General features: G+C 38.6%; 1 protein-coding gene and 1 long non-coding RNA gene across 4 annotated transcripts in view; both read left to right on the top strand.

Annotated features, from left to right (window-relative positions):
- Positions 1–1,301: 1,301 nt before the first annotated feature.
- On the top strand, positions 1,302–16,136 carry LOC117082171. 2 transcript variants are annotated; one of them, XR_004436502.1, is made up of 3 exons: positions 1,302–1,312; positions 15,206–15,276; positions 15,857–16,136. It is a non-coding gene; the product is annotated as an uncharacterized LOC117082171 (long non-coding RNA). The 2 variants fall into 2 exon arrangements; XR_004436501.1 differs by lacking the exon at positions 1,302–1,312 and having other exon boundaries at positions 14,674–15,276.
- A 3,521-nt stretch (positions 16,137–19,657) lies between these two features.
- The window catches only part of MYPN (myopalladin), a 103,870-nt gene continuing 99,116 nt past the window's right edge, over positions 19,658–24,411 (top strand). The window contains exon 1 of one of the 2 annotated variants that reach the window (XM_033208751.1): positions 19,658–20,145. The gene's annotated coding sequence lies outside the window, so the exon portion shown is untranslated. The remainder of the gene's footprint in view (positions 20,146–24,411) is intronic. The other variant, XM_033208753.1, reaches the window with a different exon arrangement.

The raw sequence follows: 24,411 nt of genomic DNA, 5'->3' as shown, positions 1-24,411 counted from the left end.
AGGTGATCCTCCCACCTCAGCCTCTTGAGTAGCTAGGACTACAGGTGCCTGCCACTATGCTGGGCTAATTTTTGTATTTTAGGTAGAGATGGGGTTTCACCATGTTAACCAGGCTGGTCTCGAACTCCGGGGCTCAAGTGATCTGCCCTCGCTTAGCCTCCCAAAGTGCTGGGATTATAGGCATGAGCAACCGCGCCCAGCCTAGACTACAGCCCAAATTTGCTCTTGTTTTTTGTTTTTTGTTTTTTTCCTTCTTTTGATGTCCTTGAGCTATTCTCTTTTTTTGATGTGGAGGAAGAGTTTTACTATTTTGTTCTCTTTATAAAAATAAACACTTTTATTAGAAGTTGTTTGTTTTTTTTTTTTAAGTGCAGTCCCCCCAAAAAAATTACAAGAGAAAAATCACCCGTAATTCTACTCCCCGGCTATAACTAACATTTAAAAATATTGTAATCCAGGTTGGGTTCTTTGGCTAGCACTTGTAATCCCAGTGCTTTGGGAGGCCAAGGCGACTGGTTTGCTTGACCCCAGGAGTTTGAGGGTGCAGCGAGCTATGATTGTGTCACTGCTCTCCAGTCTGGGCAACAGAGCACAACTCTGTCTCTTAAAAAGAAAGAAAAGAGTATTTTACTCCAGAATTTTAAAAAATAAAGTGGAGTCATATTATAAATATTGTTTTGATAACTGGTGAAAAAAATTTTACATGTCATCTTTCCATGTTAAGAAATGTGTCTTGTTGGCCGGGCGCGGTGGCTCACGTCTGTAGTCCCAGCACTTTGGGAGGCCGGCCGAGATAGGTGGATCATCTGAGGTCAGGAGTTTGAGACCGGCCTGGCCAACATGGTGAAACCCTGTCTCTACTAAAAATACAAAAATTAACCGGGCATGGTAGCAGGCGCGTGTAATCCCAGCTACTCAGGAGGCTAAGCCAGAAGAATCGCTTGAACCCAGGAGGTGGAGGTTGCAGCGAGCCATTGCATTCCGGCCTAGGGGACAAGAGTGAGACTTCGTCTCAAAAAAAAAGAAACGTATGTTGTTTCCAGTTTTTTTGCTGTTACAAGCAGTTCTTGATGAACATCCTTATAAATACAGGAAATCTAGTTGTTCTTTTCTTTCTTTCTTTTTTTTTTTTTTTGAGACGGAGTCCCACTCTGTCGCCCAGGCTGGAGTGCAGTGGCTGGATCTTGGCTCACTGCAAGCTCCGCCTCCCAGGTTCATGCTATTCTCCTGCCTCAGCCTCCCCAGCAGCTGGGACTACAGGCGCCCGCCACCTCACCCGGCTAGTTTTTTTCTATTTTTTAGCAGAGACGGGGTTTCACCGGGTTAGCCAGGATGGTCTCGATCTCCTGACCTCGTGATCCGCCCGTCTCAGCCTCCCAAAGTGCTGGGATTACAGGCTTGAGCCACCGCGCCCGGCCCTGTTCTTTTCTTAAGACACGTCAAATTACATGCATTATTCATAATATGTTGATTTTCTAGTTAAAATTTCAGAGTGTAGGAGTGCTCTATGATGCTTCCATGTGTTTTCTATAAATTCAAATTATTTCATAATTATGTCACTTTATTTTATGTGTCATGTTTAAGCTTTCAAACCTTTGTATATTATTTCATTTTTATACTCATTGTAAATTTCCTGAAGTAAGCAAAACAGTTTCCTCACTTTTCTGTAACTGAAAAGGTGTGGTAACTGAAGCATGTAGAATGATTTACCCAAGGCTGTATAGCTAGTGAGAGATACACCTGGGGCTAGAACCTGCTTGTTTTCTTGGATCAGTGGTTTTCAACTTGTGAGCAAGACCCCTGGAGGGCCATGAATTAACTGTAATGGGCCCACAAATCCATGTGTACATCAAAGATTATCTGAAAACAGATAATTTTTTTATTTTTTTATTTTTTATATTTTATTTTTTTTAGTAGAGAGGAAGTCTCACCATATTGCCCAGGCTGGTCTCACATGAACCCTTGAGCTCAAGTGATCCTCCTGCCTTGGCCTCCCAAAGCGGTGGAATTTTAGGTGTGAGCCACCAGGTCCAGCTGTCTACAACATTTTTACATGATGGAAAAAGGAGGCCTCATCCCAACCTTGAAAAGGTTAGAAACCAGTGCTTTTGACCTTGCTCAGTTTCATTATATTGGCTCTCAAGTATTCTAAAATGGCTTAAAACTCTTGATAAAACCATGGCTCTAAAAATGTAGCTGTTATCAGAAAGGGGTCCCGATTCAGACCCCAAGAGAGTGTTCTTGGATCAAGAAAGAATTCAGGGCAAGTCCATAGAGTAAAGTGAAAGCAAGTTTATTAACAAAGTAAGAATATGCCAGGCGCGGTGGCTCAGGCCTGTAATCCCAGCACTTTGGAAGACCGAGGCAGGCGGATCACGAGGTCAGAAGATCGAGACCATCCTGGCTAACACAGTGAAACCCCGTCTCTACTAAAAAAAAAAAAAAAATACAAAACATTAGCCAGGCGTGGTGGCGGGCACGCCTGTAGTCTCAGCTACTCTGGAGGCTGAGGTAAGAGAACGGCGTGAACCCGAGAGGCGGAGCTTGCAGTGAACCGAGATGGCGCCACTGCACTCTAGCCTGGGCGACAGAGCAAGACTCCGTCTCAAAAAAGAAAAAAAAGAAAGTAAAAGAATAAAAGAAGGGCTACTCCGTAAGCAGAACTGAGTATACATAGACTGAGTATACATATTGTTGCTTCTTGATTATATGCTAAACAAGGGGTGGATTATTCATGAGTTTTCCAGGAAAGGGGTAGATATTTCCCAGAACTGAGGGTCCCTCCACTTTTTAGACTACATAGGGAAACTTCCTGTCATTGCCATGGCATTTGAAAACTGTCACGGTAGTGGTGAGTGGGAGTGTCTTTTAGCATGCTAATATGCTATAATTAGCGTATGATGAGAACTGAGGACAACCAAAGGTCACTTTCATCGCCATCTTAGATTTGCTGGATTTTGGCCGGCTTCTTGACCCTATCCTGTTTTATCAGCAGGGTCTTTATGATCTATAGCTTGTGAAACCAATCCTGCCAACCTTCTATCTCATCCTATGACTAAGAATGCCTAATCTGCTGGGAATGCGGCCCAGTAGGTCTCGGCCTTATTTTATTTTTTAATTTTATTTTTTTCTTGAGACGGAGTTTCGCTCTTGTTGCCCAGGCTGGAGTGCAATGGCAGTATCTCGGCTCACTGCAACCTCCACCTCCCAGGTTCAAGCGATTCTCCTGTCTCGGCCTCCTGAGTAGCTGGCACTACAGGTGCCCGCCACCACGCCCAACTAATTTTTGTATTTTTAGTAGAGACGGGGTTTCACTGTTGGCCAGGCTAGTCTTCAACTCCTGACTTTAGGTGATCCATCCACCTCCACCTCCCAAAGTGCTGGGATTACAAGCGTGAGCCACCGCGTCTGGCCTTGGTCTCAGACTTGTTTTACCCAGCCCCTATTCGAGATGGAAGTAAATTAGGCTTGTCTGAAATAATGTTACTGGGTCTTATACTTAAAGTTTAGCATTTTCAAAGAAAACAAAAAATAGGTGGCCGTGACTATGTAAAATATAAGGCATGGGGTCTGGACACGGTGACTCAGGCCTTTAATCCCAGCACTTTGGGAGGCCGAGGTGGGCGGATCACTTGAGGTCAGGAGTTCGAGACCAGCCTGGCCAACATGGTGAACCCCTGTCTCTACTAAAATTACAATAAGTAGCTGGGCATGGTGGTGGGTGCTGTAATCCCAGCTACTAGGGAGGCTGAGGCCTGAGAATCACTTGAACCTGGGAGACGGAGGTTGCAGTGAGCCAAGATTGTACTACTGCACTCCAGCCTGGGCTACAGAGGGAGACTTTTTCAAAACAAAGAAGAAGATATAAGGCACGAGGCCAGGCGCAGTTTGGGAGGCTGTGGTGGGTGGATTGCTTGAGCTCAGGAGTTCCAGACCAGCCTTGGCAACATGGTAAAACCTCTTCTCTACAAAAAATTCAAAAAGTACCTGGGTGTGGGTGTAGCATCACACATCTGTGGTCCCAGCTACTCAGGAGGCTGAGGTGGGAAGATTGCTTGAGTCTGGGAGGTCGAGGCTGTAGTGAGAAGAGATTGCTCTACTACACTCCAGCTTGGGTGACAGAGTCAGTCCCTGTCTCAAAAAAAAAAAAAGTATAAGGCATGAAAGGCAGTACATATGAATAACTCTTTTTTTGCTGTAATTTGCAGAAGCATCCTGTGCACTGTGGCAAGGTAGGAGAGCCTCTCACAAATCACACTGCAGACCAGAGTCTCCCTGCCTCCCATCTGAAGTACCAGCCATTTACAACTCAACAAACTGAGTACTTAGAACCAGCCTAATGTGGATCCTCCCGGCAGAACTCTGTTACAGTCTCACTTCAGAGACTAATTGGAAGTGAATAATTTAAAGAATCTCTTCCCCTAAGTTTTCTTTAAAGACAAAACATTTTTGAATGTTCATAAGCATAGGTTATGTGGAACTAAGGGTAGCAAGACAAAGTCCTAGGGACAGAAAGGAGAATGGTGGTTGCCAGCAGTTGGGGGAAGAGGGGATTAAAGGGAGTTATTGTTTAATGGATACGGAGGTTTAATTTTGCAAGATGAAAAAGATTCTGGAGATGGGTGGTGATAATGACTATACAACAGTGTGAGTGTACTCAATGTCACAGAACTGAAACCTTTAAAATGGTTAAAATGGTAAACTGTATGTTATGCATATTTTACCACAATTCAGAATGGAAAAAAAATTGTTATCTGGAGATCAGATTTCAAAATAAATTTTTTATTAGGCCTTTTACTCACAAAATTGAAATAGAACAGAATTATGCTAAGATAGTTCATTATTAGGTGTGAATTTGATTCAGAGATTGGTAAAAGATAATATATACAAATCAACTGATATTTCTAATAATTCCTAAATCATGTCATCCTATTTATGGGGACAAGATTCACCAAAACCTGAAAATATATAAGATAAACACTGGTCTGGGCAAATGATAACTCCTAATACTCCAGTATTGACTTGCCGTGTAACTCTAAGTCAATTGTTCTTTCTGTATGTCAGTTTTCTCACATGTGAAACATGAGTATTAAAGCAGATCTGACTTTGGGAGGCTGAGGCGGGCGGATCACAAGGTCAGGAGTTCAAGGCTGACCAATATGGTGAAGCCCCGTCTCTACTAAAAATACAAAAATTAGCCGGGTATGGTGGCAGCCACCTGTAGTCCCAGCTACTTGGGAGGTTGAGGCAGGAAAATCGCTTGAACCGGAGAGGCGAAGGTGGCAGTGAGCCAAGATCGCTCCACTGCCCTCCAGCCTGGGCGACAGAGTGAGGCAAAAAAATTATTCAAGCACAGTGTTATTAATAATATTTGGGCATTTTAATGTAATAGGATTTAAAACATCACTGTTCCTTTGTATTTGGCATCTGTCCCAGTTCATCATGATTATCCTTAGGAGCATTTATTTAGAAGAACTGAGTCTGCTTTGTCTTATTCTACATGAGAGTATTTATATGCATTCCTTGGTAGTCTATTGGACAATTCACGATCATAGAAAGATTAGGATATTCCTCACTTGCCTAGATTTCTCTCTTCTAAATCACTTAACCTTAACAATAATTTGGTTGGTCTATGTTGAATACCAAGCTTATGCTGACATCCTTTTTAGATCAGATAATATAAGATATATACCAATACCCTCAATTATTATTTTCCTATCACAAAGCACATACCATAAACTGGATATACAGCTCTGATATTTGTCTCTGCTCTACTTATTTGGCTACAGAAGGACTGTTTGATACCTGGTTGTCAGATCAAATTATAATCTAAATCCTTTAGCTATGTTTAGCTCCTTGGCAGTAGGAGAGTCGAGAACATAGAATTCAGAAGTATATGGTTCGGGAGCATGGTAACTAGATATGAAGCATTTTACTTCTATGTTACTGGTGTGAATCTGAACTTGATTACTATTTGTGCTCTATACAAGACGTAAGTGATCTGATTTGCATCTCTAATGGAGCACCCCATGTTACAAAACTCATCACCCTTGGCACTAATTAGCATTCTTGTTGTCAGCCTCAGGATAGACGCCAAGGACTGAATCAGTCTGGAAACCTGAACTACTGCTGCGTCTGACTCATCAGTCTAGGTGGCCCATTCAGCCTTTGGCCTTTCCTTAGAGTTTACAGCTCAGTGCAACTGGGTGTGCTCCACTCTTTGTGACTTCACAAAGTGAACTAAAAGATGTTTATTTAAAATAAATAAATTTTTATAATAGTAATGATAATAGTGGTGGTTAGCATTTATTGACCACTTGCTAGGAGCCAGGCATTGTTCTAAAAGTATTAACTCACTTAAGTCTCACAGCATTCCTATGATATTTTCCTCCTTTACAGAGGAGGCACAAAGAGATTAAATAACTTGCCTAATGTTTCTCACATAATAAGTGGCGGAGTTGGAATACAGCTCTAAATACTAAATAAGTCTCTTCGTAATTATAGCATTTATTTGATTATTTCTTTTATCATCTTACTATAAAACTGATTTAAAAAAAAAAAATCTGTGTCCAAACCAAATGGGGCATATATCAATTTCCCAATTTTAAAATTGTTCATCTTTCAGTACTAGTTTTTAATTATTTGTTTTCAAAAGACATGATGTCCCTTTCTTAAACTTAATTCACGTGCATCATTATTCTGAACTTAAGGTCCTTAAATATCTCAATTTTAGGCTGGGCGTGGTGGCTCATGCCTGTAATCCTAGCACTTTGGGAGGCCAAGGTGGGTGGATTGTCTGAGCTCAGGAATTCCAGACTAGCCAGGGCAACATGGTGAAACCCTGTCTCTACTAAAAATACAAAAATTAGCTGGGCGTGGTGGCATGCACCTGTAATCCCAGCTACTTGGTAGGCTGAAGTGGGAGAATCTCTTGAACCTGGGAGGCAAAGATTGCAGTGAGCTGAGATTGTGCCTCTACACACCAGCCTGGGCAACAGAGCAAGACTCTGTCTCCAAAAAAAATGATCTCAATTTTACTATGGCTTTTATGCTTATCTATTTTTTTATTATTTAAGTTAAACATTACCTGATCGTGGCACTTGGAAACGTTCTCTGCCCTTCACTTTCTAGATTAATAGATTTAGAATCTAAATTACTTTGAGAGGTAAAATAAAATAAATCTCTATCAAACACTTCATTCCAATACATAGTTCACATGATTGGGGAGCGAATGACGAACAGGCAGTCCAGCTACTTCCTTTTATTAATGTAGTAATTAGATTATTTTCACCACTATTCATGCAAAATTGGAAAGCATATAAGAAATTTTTTGACCGGGCACGGTGACTCCCACCTGTCATTCCAGCACTTTGGGAGGCCGAGGCAGGCAGATCACGAGGTCAGGAGTTTAAGGCCAGCCTGGGCAACATGGCAAAACCCCGTCTCTTTAAAAATACAAAAATTAGCTGGGTGTGGTGGCAGGTGCCTGTAATCCCAGCTACTCAGGAGGCTGAGGCAGGAGAATCACTTGAACCCAGGAGGCAGAAGTTGCAGTGAGCTGAGATCATGCCATTGCACTCTAGCCTGGAAGACAAGAGCAAGACTCCATCTCAAAATAAAAATAAATTTTTTTGAAAATCTGGGTCTTTATTTTATGAGATTTCCCATAGTATCCAGGGAAGAAGTTTTTAATACACTAAGTGACCTTTAAAATAAAGTTCATGAAGCAATTAGATATGTTTCAATGAATACATAAATAAATCTGGTTCTCACAGTTTTCTTAAGACTTAGTAAAATAATATTGGTAGTAATTACTGTTTAGAGATATAAAATAATCTATAACCACCTTTTAATGTTTCTTTTTGTTGCCTTGTACACCCCGTTACTCAAAGCTGTTGTAAGTCTCACTTGGCACACATCTATTGCTCCAGTTTTGCTAAGAGATAAAATTTGGGATGCCTCCCAAAATAACCCTCATTAGACTAAATTAATAATGTCAACTTGAAAATCTGGGTTTTACTGCTGGCTTACATGGACATACAGCATGGCCTTTCTAGTGCTTAACTTTCCTATATACAAAATAATCATAACGAAGACCAATTTCAAGGGCAGGAGTGTTGTTTTGTTGTTGTTGTTGTTTTTATCGGCATGTAATAACCAATACGTGATTGTAGATAACTTCAGATGTCTACTTAAAAAATAGTAACTACAGCCTGGCCAACATGGTGACACCCCGTCTCTACTAAAAATACAAAAATTAGCTGGGCATTGTGCCACGTGCCTGTCATCCCAGCTACTCAGGAGGCTGAGACATGAGAATCACTTGAACTTGGGAGGCAGGGGTTGCAGTGAGCCAAGATCATGCCACTGCACTCTAGCCTGGGTGACTGAGCAAGACTTTGTCTCAAAAAAAAAAAAAAAAGCTAATAATTTGCAGGTAGAGATGCACAGAGAGAATTGCTTATTATGTATTGTTGCTTCAGTTCCTTTAAGCTGTTTCTTTGACTAGTGAGAGATAGTAAATCACCTGCATTTCCAAGGACTTGGAAACACTTTGGAGGAAGTCATGAAATCAAGGTAATCCCAATATCACTGGATGTCTCCATCTTGTTACTCTGCATCTTCTGTGTTTTTTTCCAAATAGATTTCTGAATGCATTACTAATTAGTGTGCAGGCCTCTGAAATGTGGCGTGGTGTAGCAGACAAGAGCTGGGCTTCAGCGTTGTGTGGACCTTAGATGTGAATCACAGCTCTGAGTGGCTTTGTGCAATTTCTTCTCTGATCTTCAGTTTCCTTCTCTATAAAAAGAGGATAATGATATAGTATACTTGGGACCATCTTAAAGTATGCTTCCTGAGTCTTTTTCAGATCCTTGAATTTGCAAAAACCACAGTAGCATATAATTTTTTCAGTTTCATCCTTCACAAAATAGGGACAATGACCTATACTTCCTGGGTTGTTGTAGTAAATTAAATTATGAATTAAATATGAACAACAAAGCTTGGTTGATGTGGATGCTAGGTTGGGGTGAGCTAGGGTCACTCAGGGAGCTAAATAATTCATTCTGGCTTATCTGCCTTTCCAGAAATAAGTCCAGTTTGGAGTCAGTCACAAATAGTTGAAATCTTGATTGAAATTAGAGAATATTATGTGTGTTTTAAGGGTACTGTTTATTTCTGGGCAAACAGGAAACAGTCTGTGGCTTGAGCTGGGATCCCCAAAACCAGCACATGAGAATGAACAGAACTGCCCATCAGCGATGAGGATTAGGGTCATGAAGCACAAAACTCATTAGAAGCAGCATATGGAAGCAAGAAAGAGCCTGATCTTTACAGGGTGGAAAGGACCTTATGTAAAACAAAGGTTGGGCAAAGGTAGTCAGAAAAAAATAGTAGTAAGCCAGTTTAGAAGGATGTAAAAGTACGAAAACACCTCTTATGAGCACCTAGGGAAGAACCCTTGGGCAAGGTGGTCACTGAAAACAGCACCAAGTCTTTTTCAAAAGCAAGAGTTCCCCTATACCAATTATCTCAAGAATTATAAGCATCCATTGAGCCAAATGCACAGATAGTTCCTCAGTTTGTGACTGGTGTGTGGTGAACACACAATCATTTTTAGCTCCTTTCTTCATTTGATTTAATTCTTAATAGTATTTTTGTTTTCAACAAATATCGTAACCATTAATGACAATTAAATCAGTTAATGTTGCTGAGAGTCTGGGCCATTTGATCTTTCCTGGCACATAGTAAGTGTTCAGTAAATATGTGTTGATTAACTAAATAATTTAGGACAGTTTATACATCATTTTTATGGCATGCCACAGATAAATATTTATTATGTTCCTACTTTGTGTCATGCCTTGAGATTAGAACTGCGTGACCCAAAAAGAAAAATTTCGTATAGCTTCAATTCTCAAAAAGTTGATCTAGTTGAGTAAATAATACATAAATACGTAAATAAAGACATGGTTTAATTCAACAATATAAGAAACACTGCAACAAGTAGTTGTTTAATTACATAAGTGGAAGCGACAGTGAACAAAGGCACAGGGTAAAGAGAAGGCAAGGAAATATTGGTGGAACATTTTGGTTGGAGATAAGTAATTGTGTAGAAGAGTGGCAGGTAAGACCAGAACGGTGGTTTGTATTTCATAAGATTGGGATGCCCACATTTCTGATTATACCAAAGCTTTTCTTATTCTTGATGAAAATTTGCTGTAGCTGCCTTCATCAGTATGTAATGTCATCCTTTGGCCCGATGGTATTTTTTAGCCTTATATTCTTTTTTGTCAGATATTAAGATACTATGCCAACTTTCTTTAGGTTCATAGTGGCTTAATTTAAGCTTTCATTCCTTTTATTTTTAACATTTTTTTCATTTTGTCTTCAATGTGTTTATTTAATATTCTTGTTCTTAACTCCAGGTTGACAGTATCTGTCTTTTAGTTGGTGGATTTAACCTATTTGTACTTATATTTACTCAAAGTTTTAAAACTTACTTCTGATAGCTTATTATATTTTTAATTTACTGAACTTCTCATTTCTTCCTTTTTGTTTTTGCTCCTGATTTCAATTGTATAGGTCAAGTTTTCTTCTCTTGGTTTAGAAGCTGTACATTTTGTTTTTATACTTGTTATCCTTAAGATACAGTCTCATGTTTACTTATCCCTGTTGACTTCTTTAACTTATTAATATTTGCATTTTTCTCCTAACAGGAAAAGTACTTTATCACATTGTCATCTGCCTTTAATCTTTTGATACTGCCCAGAATTTAAATTCTGGGTTCTCTTGAATAATGAATATTACCAAAATATTTGGTTTTCATTAATTCTCTGTCTCTTAAACACCAATTTTCAGGGATCTATTTCTCTATTTCTCTCTCCTGTTTTTTTTGTTTGTTTGGTTGGTTGGTTGGTTTTTTTTGAGACAGGGTCTCATTTTACTGCAGCCCAGGATGGAGTGTAGTGGCACAATCAAAGCTCATTGTAGCTTCCACCTCCCAGGCTTGATCCTCCTGCCTCAGCCTCCCAGGTAGCTGGTACTACAAGCACAGACCACCACGCCCAGCTAATTATTTTTTTATTTTTTAAAGAGATGATGTTTCATCATGTTGCCCAGGCTGGTCTCAAACTCCTAGGGTCAAGTGATCCACCCACCTCAGCTTCCCAAAATGCTGGGATTATGGCTGTGAGCCACTTCACCTGCTGTGCTTTTCTTATTATTATTACTTTCCCCCAAAATGTTTTCTCACAAAAAATGAGTCTTTGTATGGCAAACAGTTTGAGACCTATGTGAGGCAGTACTTTTATTATACCTTCAAATGTGAATGACAGTTTGTCTAAAAATAATATTCTAGGTTCAAATTTCTTTTCCTTCCATTATTTAAAAATATGGCTCTATTGTTTTGCATTCAGTGTTGCTGTTGGGAAATCGAATGGCAGTCTGAGTCTTGTTCCTTTGCAGCTGAACTGCTCTTTACTTATGGAAGCTCTTGGAATATTTTCTTTGTGTTTGATTTTATTAAATTAACTACAATTAAAAAAAAGAAAATTTGCACAATATTGTCAGACCAGTGGATTTATCTACAAAAGATTTATCCCCAGCTAAATTTATCCCCATTGTGATAAATTTTTGTGTTTAACTTCTCTGTAACGTTATCTTCTTACTTATCCCTTTTAGTGACATTGTCACCTGCATTTCAAACTAAAGCTCACTGTTTAGCCTAAAAGATGAAGGGAAAGGAGGTCTAAGATGTTTAATACACATGATAATTACATTGAGCCATGAATCTTTGTTTGGGCTGTTTTGATTAATTCATTCTTAGTTTGGAATGAAGAGCAATTTGGAGGTGAACAAAATGGATAAAAAAGCAAAACAAAAAGATTTTGCAGGTCTTCCTACTACCTTTATTAACTTGGAAGTTTGCTGACTCAGGAAAATGCCAAACATATAGATTCATATGCAAATAAAAATGTGAACTTGGATAAGGACATAAGATACAAATTTCTTTTGAATTTTCCATAGTCTGTGTTCTCCAAACTCTTCCTCTGTACTCTTCCCTTCTTGACAACGGTTTAATTCCACTTGGTACTTACTATTTTCCAGACAAATTATATGTAATAAGATGGTAACTTCCCAGAAGTGTGTATTAGCTGTTGCTATTTCAGTCAACCAATTTTACTGAGTCTTCCTTGTGAAAATAGCCCTAGAGCTTAGTCATATGCTATTTTTCTGTTCCCTTCATGTTTCTATTAAATAAACACAAAGTCAATAAAACTGAAGTGATATCTTTAACAATCCCATTGCCCATGAATACATATGAAAATCATGATGAATTTCTTCCTTTGAGTGAGTTCTGATTTTTGAACTAATCTTAAAGATTATTCTTCATGAGACAGCAGTGGGGGCCATTGAAAAGAGAGCAAGTTCTAAACTAAAAGGCTTAGGTTAGGCCAGGTGTGGTGGCTCACGCCTGTAATTCCAGCACTTTGGGAGGCTGAGGCAGGCGGATCACCTGAGGTCAGGACTCATGACCAGCCTGACCAACATGGTGAAACCCTGTCTCTACTCAAAATGCAAAAATTAGCCAGGCGTGGTGGCAGGTGCCTGTAATCCCAGCTGCTTTGCAGGCTAAGGCAGGAGAATCGCTTGAACGTGGGAGCTGGAGGTTGCAGTGAGCTGAGAGCCCACCATTGCACTCCAGCCTAAGCAACAAAAGTGAAACTCTGTCTCAAACAACAACAAGCCTCTAAAAGGCTTAGGTTAGGATCCACTCAACTGTGTAACTCACTGGTTGGGTAACTGTGGGAAAACTATGCTTCTTTAAGGTTTAATTTCCTCCCAGTAACATGTAGATAACAACACTTTGCAGGGTTGCTATGAGAATTAAATGAGAATAACTTAGGTTACTCCCCAGCCTAGAATACACTTGTAAGAAATGTTAGTTCCTATTTCCTTTCCCGCACATCATTAGAATTAGTGTGATTACCTGGGTCATGAGTAAGAACACTGAAATTTGTTTTCAGTTTTTGGAGATGTCCAAGCAGACCAAAAATAGAATCTGTGTAGAATCACTCAGAGCCTGGCATATTGGCATATTTTGAGCTCACCTTACAAAGAAAGAATATTCAAGCTGCTATTTTCCTATCCCTAACTTGTAAAAACTTTATTGACCCATGTTGCTGTGCTCAGAAATTACACCAAAGCGTTTAAATTTAGTTTTAAAAGAACAAACCTCTTATATTGTTTCAGCACAATAACAAATAGAAACAAAAAAATAAGTCTGTCACAGCATTCTGACTGCTTCCAATGCCCCACTTTTCAGCACTAATGCCTAATGCTCCAGTCTACCTATCAATTCACGTTCCCAGATGAAACATTGCATATAGAGTTTATTGCAAGCCTTTGCTTTTTTCTTTCTAAATTATCACTTCTTTCTGTTTGCTTAGTCATACAAAATAATTTCAAGGTTGGTTTCAGTCAGAAAAATTATAAACTTAAACCCTATATAGTGTTCCCTTAGAATATTTATTAAAATAAAGATATATTTTCTATTCTTTCTTTCTTTATTTTTTTTGAGACAGAGTCTCACTCTGTCGCCCAGGCTGGAGTGCAGTGGCGCAATCTTGGCTCACTGTAACATGTGCCTCCTGGGTTCAAGCGATTCTCCTACCTCAGCCTCCCAAGTAGCTGGGATTACAGGCACACACCACCACGCCCTGCTAGTTTTTGCATTTTTAGTAGAGACAGGGTTTCACCATGTTGGTCAGGCTGGTCTTGAACTCCTGACCTCAGGTGAGTCACCCACCTCAGCCTCCCAAAGTGCTGGGATTACAGGCATGAGCCAGTGCACCTGGCCTGATATGTTTTCTATTCATTTTTACTTTTTAATTTTTCTCAAAGATGTTGGAAATATAATCATTTGAATATTTGCAATGGTTATGAACACAGACTCAGGTTCAATTTTGGCTCAGTCACTTACTTGTTGTGTGATCTTGGGCAAGTTTTAAACTTCTTTCTAAGCCTCAAGTTTTCATCTGTAAAATGAGGATTATAACAATACCTACTTCAAAGACATTAAGGGAATTCATTAAATAAAACACATACACAAAGAGCCTAGCATAGTGCCTAGCACACAGCTAAGGAATATTAACTTATTTCTACCAAGACTATAGCATATTTATGTGTGTTAATATAATCATTATATTAATGTAGTGAGAAGTAGGATTTAACTGTATACCTTCAGGAGTACATACGTGATAACAATTGTTCCAGATTTCTTCAGTAATTTAGTCTCAGAGTGCTCTTTTAAAAAGTTCTGGGCCGGGCGCGGTGGCTCAAGCCTGTAATCCCAGCACTTTGGGAGGCCGAGACGGGCGGATCACGAGGTCAGGAGATCGAAACCATCCTGGCTAATACGGTGAAACCCCGTCTCTACTAAAAATACAAAAACTAGCCGGGCGAGGTGGCGGGCGCCTGTAGTCCCAGCTACTCGGGAGGCTGAGGCAGGAGAATGGCGGAAACCCGGGAGGCGGAGCTTGCAGTGAGCTGAGATCTGGCCACTGCACTCCAGTCCGGGCGACAGAGCGAGACTCCGCCTCAAAAAAAAAATAAAAATAAAAAAATAAAAAGTTCTGAATAGATTTTCTTCTTGGAAATAATACTTTTTGAAAAGTGTAAACTTTGATATGTACTGCATACCAAAAGCACAAGTAAAGGAAGCTTTGTTGTGTTTTAATGCAAACCACATGGTAAAGCTTTAATTTAATCACCTTAAAATTAGGGGAACAAACAGGAAGTGTTGTAATAATTGATTGTTTTTCCATATTTACCTTAGTAAATGCCTTGACCATAGTCCCAATTTGGTACCAAATAAAGATATTTATACATGTAATATGCATCCTGTGTATAGATATCTTCTGTATTCCACATGCTTTATTATTGAGAATTTCTTCACGCTTATTTTCTTTTAGTCTAAGGAGAAATCAAGAAAGCCTATTTCCTTAGTCATCTTAGTCATTATCCACCCCCACCAGCCCTCCAGGCTAAGAACATCGTGCAGACTGAGTTATTAAAGTTGATCTGAAAGAGCAATCTGTTCTAAATGACTGTCCCTGGATCTGCAACGGAACCCTGTAAATACCCTTCATTACTCTGGCGGGGCAGTATCACATTTCCTTCATGCCACTTTTGTGTCTGACACAAGTTAGGCAGTGAGATTTGGACTTTAGATCATCCTGGTTGATTGATATAGGAATGGTGCTTCTCCTGAGACAGGTAACCACAAATTTACTTCTCAGGATAATGTTTTAAAGCAGGTGTTCTGTTTAGTTTTTTAAAATGTGTTTAGTTTTTAAAACTAAGTGGGTTTTGAACTTTTAAGTAGTTTTTTTTTAATGTTTTTAGTTTTCCCAGGCAAGCATTTTCAGTAGTTCAGATGAAAAAGAAATTTCTTAACGGTTTCATTGTCTTTTTCAATTACATTGTTGTCATGCCTTTTGTATAAGATCTTTTATAATCCACTACCCATCTATTGTTTTGGATGGTCAAGAACTTGTCTTTGCTGTGAAAATTTTTCTCATTAAAAATGGCTAAAAAATACGTACAGTCTCTGTTTTTCAAAACTACGGCATAGAGGTTTTGTTTAATTTTTTCATCTGATACTGGATACGTCAAGATGAATCTATGAACTTCAAGCAAAACTTATTGAAGCTTTGGTATATGTGAGTAATTTGTTTTAGAGAACTGGAGCCTATAGCGATATAAAAAAATAGCAAATGCAAACATTTTATATGAATCTAATAGCATGGACATTCTCCCATGCTTTTCATCCAAATGAAGACTTCCTCTGTCATAGATCTTCCAGATTCCTTGGCATTCCTGTGGATCATTCCAATGTGAGTAAATTGTTTCTGTGGCTGACTGACTGAATTAAGAAAACAGCTGAAGGCAAGCACAGGATCGTGTTCAAACCACAAGAAACACATGTGTTGGATGAGCCACTCAACTTTATAGGAAGGCTTGTAACCAACCTTGTGTTTGCTTGCCACTTAACAAAGTTTGTTTTTAACTATGTTGGGCATTAAAAAGTTTTAAAGATTATTTTTTGTATCAATAAACTCTGATGAAATCTTGAACTAGTAGGTTTGTGGTATAATGTTTATACAATTGCGACTGAAGATAAGCAAGGTGGTAGCTGGCTTATTTGGGAACAGAAATTAGTTTTTAAAAACTAAAATCTAAAATATGTTTGATGTATTATAACCAAAGTGTTCACAATTGCTAAATATTATTTATTTAAAACATTTATATTCAGTTTTTTTTTCAACGAGCTCAAAAATTGTGTATGGTATCTGTATTTGAAGATGCTGCAGTAAAAATGAAAAGAGAAAGATGACTGCCATTCAGAATTTCTTTGGTTCCTTATTTATTTATTTATTTATTTAAGACAGAGTCTTGCTCTGTCACCCAGTCTGGAGTGCAGTGGCACAATCTTGGCTCACTGCAACCTCTGCCTCCCGGGTTCAAGAGATTCTCTTGCCTCAGCCTCCCGAATAGCTGGGACTACAGGCACGCACCTCCACGCCCGGCTAATTTTTTTGTATTTTTAGTAGAGACAGAGTTTTGCCACGTTGCCCAGGCTGGTCTCGAACTCCTGAGCTCAGCGATCCGCCTGCCTCGACCTCCCAAAGTGCTAGGATTACAGGCGTGAGCCACTGCACCCGGCTGGCTTCTTTTTTCTGTAACTCTTCTTTTGCATTTTTAACCTACTTTAATTCTTTATATAGATTCCTAATTTCACTGCCCAACCAGCTTTATTCTACCTTTTAGTATGAGTCTCCTTCAACCTTAGTATTCTATACCTGGGTGAAAGGTAGAATACCAGGCTTATCGTGGCAGTTTGCAGGAAAGTAAAAATGTGTTTACTTTTACTGTGTTTCAACATTGCCTTTACTAGCCACCTGAAATAGAGGTTCTACTTTCCTGTGGGAGAGAACCACCCAAGACCCAGCAGCACTTACATTGATTATGGCTTAAGATCTGAGTGGGATAGTGGAGGAAGATCCTCTTTTTAAATAAAAATAAATTGTTGGCATATCCACATAAATAGAATATGCAGAAAGACAATTAAGTGGTCTTGACATTAGTATCAGCACAAGATTAGGTAAGAGAGCAAATGAATCTGTACATTGAAGCTCTGGATTACAGTGGTAATGAGAATAACCTATACAGATAATTCATTTCCTCCTGTATCCTCTTCTGTCCTCAATACCAGTTATTTCAATCTGAATTATTTAAAAGTGTTCCTCATTGTTTTTTTGCCTGTGTAAGCCTAAAACCACATAAAAAAGGTGTAATTAAACCTCCAGTGCTATCACAATAAACAAAGAAATTTTATATCTGTTCAATGTACTATAAATAGTCTCACAATGACTGAAGAGGATAAAGATCTCTTTGTAAATTCCATGAGGTCAGAAATTTTTGTGTATTTTGTGCACTACTTTATACTCGTACGTGGTACACAGTAGGCATTAAGTAAATAATTATCAAATGAATGAATCACTAGGAAGAAACCCTTTAAGCAGTTGTGTGACTTAATTAAGAAAGCTAGATTTAAACCAATGTATTTCATGCTATCAGAATCTAAGAATGACCCTTTTAAAGAATAATAACTAGCATTTAAGTCTGAATTTTCAAAGTCCTGGCTTCTACCATGACTGATAATGTTATAGCATCATTTAATCTATACTAAGCAATCAGGTTAACTTTTTTTCAAGTTTATTTATTTATTTATTTAAGACAGAGTCTTGCTCTGTCACCCAGTCTGGAGTGCAGTGGCACAATCTTGGCTCACTGCAACCTCTGCCTCCCGGGTTCAAGAGATTCTCTTGCCTCAGCCTCCCGAATAGCTGGGACTACAGGCACGCACCTCCACGCCCGGCTAATTTTTTTGTATTTTTAGTAGAGACAGAGTTTTGCCACGTTGCCCAGGCTGGTCTCGAACTCCTGAGCTCAGCGATCCGCCTGCCTCGACCTCCCAAAGTGCTAGGATTACAGGCGTGAGCCACTGCACCCGGCTGGCTTCTTTTTTCTGTAACTCTTCTTTTGCATTTTTAACCTACTTTAATTCTTTATATAGATTCCTAATTTCACTGCCCAACCAGCTTTATTCTACCTTTTAGTATGAGTCTCCTTCAACCTTAGTATTCTATACCTGGGTGAAAGGTAGAATACCAGGCTTATCGTGGCAGTTTGCAGGAAAGTAAAAATGTGTTTACTTTTACTGTGTTTCAACATTGCCTTTACTAGCCACCTGAAATAGAGGTTCTACTTTCCTGTGGGAGAGAACCACCCAAGACCCAGCAGCACTTACATTGATTATGGCTTAAGATCTGAGTGGGATAGTGGAGGAAGATCCTCTTTTTAAATAAAAATAAATTGTTGGCATATCCACATAAATAGAATATGCAGAAAGACAATTAAGTGGTCTTGACATTAGTATCAGCACAAGATTAGGTAAGAGAGCAAATGAATCTGTACATTGAAGCTCTGGATTACAGTGGTAATGAGAATAACCTATACAGATAATTCATTTCCTCCTGTATCCTCTTCTGTCCTCAATACCAGTTATTTCAATCTGATTATTTAAAAGTGTTCCTCATTGTTTTTTTGCCTGTGTAAGCCTAAAACCACATAAAAAAGGTGTAATTAAACCTCCAGTGCTATCACAATAAACAAAGAAATTTTATATCTGTTCAATGTACTATAAATAGTCTCACAATGACTGAAGAGGATAAAGATCTCTTTGTAAATTCCATGAGGTCAGAAATTTTTGTGTATTTTGTGCACTACTTTATACTCGTACGTGGTACACAGTAGGCATTAAGTAAATAATTATCAAATGAATGAATCACTAGGAAGAAACCCTTTAAGCAGTTGTGTGACTTAATTAAGAAAGCTAGATTTAAACCAATGTATTTCATGCTATCAGAATCTAAGAATGACCCTTTTAAAGAATAATAACTAGCATTTAAGTCTGAATTTTCAAAGTCCTGGCTTCTACCATGACTGATAATGTTATAGCATCATTTAATCTATACTAAGCAATCAGGTTAACTTTTTTTCAAGTTTATTTATTTATTTATTTTAAATTTTATTATTTTTTTGAGACAGAGTTGCACTCTGTGCCCCATGTTGGAATGCAGTGGTGCGATCTCGGCTCACTGCAACCTCTGCCTCCCCAGTTCAAATAATTCTCCTGCCTCAGCCTCCTGAGTAGCTGGGATTACAGGCATGCGCCACCACACCTGGCTAATTTTTGTATTTTTAGTGGAGATGAGGTTTCACCACATTGGCCAGCCTGGTCTTGAACTCCTGACCTCAGGTGATCTGCCCACATCAGTCTCCCAGAGTGCTTGGATTATAGGCGTGAGCCACTGTGCCTGGCCAAGGAATTTTTAACGTTAATTACCTTCTCGGCTTTTGCTTAGCCTTTGGACAAACAATTCAAAAAAGCTCTCAGCTTTAAAACATTAGACCTTAGCTTCTGTTGGCTTTTCACAGTCAAATTTCCTAAAATGTATCAGTGATTTAATAAGAGTAAATTTCCTATTGATTAAAATTCAAGGTCTTAAAAATTAAGAGTTTTCATACATTTAAAAATAATGTCATTGTTTTGACTGATGAACTATGGTATAATGCATTTAGTGTTCATTCCAAACATCAATCAATAAATAACTTGGGCCTCTGGCTATAAGGGAAATTCTATAGGTAAAAGAACTGATTGACCCCCACCCCCTATAGGTGCTGTCCTGCTATGGAATCCCTTTGCTCAGTTTTCTCCTGTCCAATCAGGTGGAATGTTTCACAGGCACATGGTTTATACAGCTCAAAATAACTTGGGACCTGTGAGCTGACAAATGCTCTGGCTCTGGTGGTGACAGGTTGTCCAGCTTCTTACAGCCATCTTCACTGAAACTAAGGTTAACTCCTCACTCTCTATGGACGGCTACTCTCTATTTCCAAGGGCGTGAAGAATTTCCCTCTTCTCCTGTGCTTTCATCTAAAAGTTCTCCCTGGATAATTATCATTGCAGTGGAGTGCCTGGATTGGACATCCTCATCTGGGTCAACTAAGAAAAGAAAGGTAATATCCAGATTTAAGTTCACAAGTGTGTTTTGATAATAGGGCACTGACAGTGGAAAAGCGAATATTTCAAAGAACTCATTACTGTTACTTGAAATGAAACCTAGGATAACTGTCTAATTACATACGATGGGACATGAAATTAAGTGAAAAATAAAGCTTTCCACATGTAAAGATTTTGGAGGGGATTGATGAGACTCACAGAGATCACAGCCTGCCTGAGTTCCTAAGGAAAAATATCTCGACAGAGGAAGTTGTGACCTGTTGCATATCTCATTGGCATTTTCCACACATTCTTTTATTAAAAGAATGTTGTTTATAAAGAGAATATGTATGCAATGCCTATTTCCTTTTTAAAGGAAGTTGAATCTAAAAAAATGTGCCTGCATAAAGACTTTCATTTAAATTTTTTTTATCATGTAAAAGGATACGCTTGCTATATTTAGTGTTGGAAGATCTGCTCCCTGGATTAATGTACACAACAGCTGCAGAAAGTCTTGCTCAAGGGACATTGCTCTTTCTTTCTCCTTTCTCTCTCTCTCTCCCTGTCTCTTTCTCTCTCTCTCTCCCTTTTCAGCTGCATCAGAAAGACACTTGACAGTCAGTGGCAAATGTTTGGCCTGGTACATTGCACTATTAGCAGTAATTAGATGCACATCTTGGGTTATATTTTAAAAACTGTATAAGAAAGAAAGAGAAAAGATGGATTATTAAGTATTTCCAGTCCTCAAAAGTGAACATTACAGTAATGGTGTTAAGGAGTTTTATTACCTTATCAACAGATTTTTATATTCTTATTAAAGATAATAACATCAGCTTGAAAGAAACAAAATAGTCATCCAGTTTTCTTTATCAAAAAACTATGATTCAATTACTTTAGTAGTAATGAAATGAATCCTACAAACTCTAAATTGAAAACTTGTCATAACTTTTTATAGTCTCTCAATAATAACAGCTCTTGAGTTCACATAAAATTCATAGTCCTTTTCTAGGAAATTGAGAATGTCTATACTTATAGCTATCATAAACATGTTTTTTAAAACAGAAAATAAGATATACTGTCTGACACACGATTTGACTACAAGCAAAATATTTAAAATCATGGCCATCCCAAGAAATCTGAAATATATGAATAATATACTTACAGAGGTGTCAAGAGATAAAATTATAGGCATTACAGAATCTTATAATAATGGACTATGAAACAAACAGTTGAACACTATCCAAATTCTGGAAATGTGTCTCTATCCCCACTTATAGTATATGGCTAATGCTACTGGAACTCATAATAATGTGTTAAAACCCCAGTCTTCCATATATCTACAATTTATAATATAGACACTACTACAATATGCTTACAAAGGCACTTTCAGTAGAACAGACACAGAACTACAATTTATGGACACAAGAAGTTGAATGAGTTTTTATCCAAGCTGGTTTTGGGACTAGTGGTAGTTTTTGCAAATTTGCTTTTGAAGATATGAGACAACAGGTAAATCATGTTCCATTTTGAAAGGATTTTAACGAACTAATGTGGGTATGTGAAAAAGTGAGAGTTCAATTTTTCAACAGTTAATTCCTACTCATAATAGCATTAGTAGACTCAGTTCACTAACCTGAAAATATAAGTCAAATCCTCCTGCCAACCCTAGAATAATTAATTTTTTTTCATTCACATTGAGATTTGACAAAGATGCTGCTGGTCTCATGGTGTTAGATAACAAGATAAAAAAATGAAAAGGTTTTCCTAACAGATTTTCCCCTCTCCTAGGGGATGAAAAAGACTCAAGCAACACAGAGATATTTTTTTAAATTTCTGTGGTGCTTCATGGTTGACCAAATGCTTTTAAAACTACTAGGACATTACCCATTTGCTTAAAGGGAACAACTCAAGTAGAGACTGAATGGTCCGTTTAGAAATTTAAGAACATTTTCAGCAGATTTATTTTTGGTGGGAACAAAAGTTGGTGGGACTATTTATCTGCAGTAGTTATAGAGTTCTCAGAGTTTATGTATAACCAGAGTCACCTTGACAAGCTCTGTGCAGGCTTCCTGCTACACAGACTTCCACTCGGAGTCACAGCGCACTCTACTGTCAGGGAGGGGCCCAATAGAGCCTCCTGACAAAGTGCTTGAACTAGAACTTGATCTTGAGATCCCTTGGGACACCTACTGCTCTCTCAATCTAGCAAATGTACTATGTCAATTTAATTAGAGAAGTTAGCTTTTTTCAAATCCTTAATTACCTTAAAAATGACACAAATAGTAAGAAGCAGAAGAAGAATGAAAGGGTTAAATTTTTCATTTAAAAAATAAATATTTGAGATAATAGGGATTGACAAAGGTTTCTCATTTGGGATTTCCTATATAACAGCTTGGTTCACTGTGAATGGTGAGATCTTGAGAATGACATAAAACCTCTGGAGATCGAGACCATCCTGGCTAACACGGTGAAACCCCGTCTCTACTAAAAAATACAAAAATCTAGCCGGGCGAGGTGGCGGGCGCCTGTAGTCCCAGCTACTCGGGAGGCTGAGGCAGGAGAATGGCGTGAACTTGGGAGGCGGAGCTTGCAGTGAGCTGAGATCCGGCCACTGCACTCCAGCCCGAGAGACAGAGCGAGACTCCGTCTCAAAAAAAAAAAAAAAAAACCTCTTATACCTATCACTTTTGAGACAACCACCAAACCCTTTTTCTTTTTTGATCCTAGATTCTTGAAGTCTTCTTGATTGCCTTCCATTAGACTTTCTATGGGCCATAGGATTTAGTTTTTACACTATTTCTTTGCTCTCTTTCAGATTAAATAGTACCTTTGAGCTCTGGCTGCAGTGTCTTTCACTAGCGCTTCACTACATGTTTATCATCCCCTGGATACAAACACATACATAATACGCTTCGTAGGAGCCAGTCTCTTTTTCTCCCACTCCAACGAAATCTTTACTTTTTACCCTACATTCTTACTTTTACCAATTCGATTAAAATAATAAGAAGAAAATGGCTTACTCACCTTTGGCCTATTACCTAAAAGTCTTCATTACTTAACCTCTGCCCTTAAAGGAATGTCCCTAGTTAAACAGATTCGCACTGATTCTCTGATAGATCATCTCTGCTCAGCCTCTTGATCTCTACATTCTTTTCTGATGTATACATTTGTCGGTATTTATCTTTTCTTCTTTCAAACTGAAAAATCTTTGAGATAATGAGTCTTACAAGATTTCCATATTATTCTTGACATATCATTTCCATATTCCTCAAGTTCTTACTCTGGTAATGCAGTATATACTAATTTATTAAATTACTAATGCCATTCACACCAAAAATAGACTAGAAATAAAACTAAGATGGGGATAATCACTGTAATAGTGAAGGGATGGATATTGTAATAGTGTACCAAGTACACTCCATCTGCACCCAGATTTTAAAAAGGTGATCTGTACATAACTCTCCAGGACTGGTTCCTATTCACTGGGATTTAGTTTTTGACCCAGCAAGAACTTCTCCAAAAGAACTGACTTAGATACTTCTCTAGGGTGATATCATCAGATACAGAAGGCAAAACCAACAGGTCAATACTGGCATTAAAGAGAGGGAGCAGAGTCTATTTTTTTCTTTCCCTAAAAAGCATTCTGGGCATATTAATTACGCATCACCAGCAAAAGGTCACCTCAAATTTGCATGGTGCTCTACAGTTTTAAAGTGCTTTCACAAACAGACCTATGAAGTGAGTAGGGTAGCTCTGCTCATTCCTGTTTTAGATGAGTTACTTAAACATATTTATCTTTTCCTATTCTGGCTCTCTTTAGAAATAATGATTAACTGTTAGGCTAATTTTGGGGCTGCCTCTAAACCAGATTTAGATTACTTGGGCATTCTTTGTTTTTTTCATGAATGTACTTCCCGCACTATAATGAATGCAGAGCAGTGTTTAAAGACACATGTAACTAGGTGCAAGTGGCTCATGCCTGTAATCCCAGCACTTTGGGAGGCCAAGGTGGGTGGAACGCTTGAGCCCAGGAGTTGGAGACCAGCCTGAGCAACATAGGAAGACTCCATCTCTACAACAAATTTTAAAAGTTATCTGGGCATGGTAGAAAGCACCTGTAGTCCTAGCTACTTGGGAGGCTGAGGTGGGAGGATTGCTTGAGCCCCAAAGGTCAAGGCTGCAGCGAGCCATGACCACACCACTATACTCCAGCGTGGGTGAAAGAGTGAGATCTTGTCTCAAAAAAAGAAAAAAAAAAAAAAAGACACATAAAAAAATAGATT

The sequence above is a fragment of the Trachypithecus francoisi genome, unplaced genomic scaffold (assembly GCF_009764315.1).
Source record: "Trachypithecus francoisi isolate TF-2019V2 unplaced genomic scaffold, Tfra_2.0 Lachesis_group9, whole genome shotgun sequence".
Taxonomy (NCBI): Eukaryota; Metazoa; Chordata; class Mammalia; order Primates; family Cercopithecidae; genus Trachypithecus; species Trachypithecus francoisi.
The sequence above is the reverse complement of the archived record's forward strand: the minus strand, read 5'-3'. Positions and strand labels throughout refer to the sequence as shown.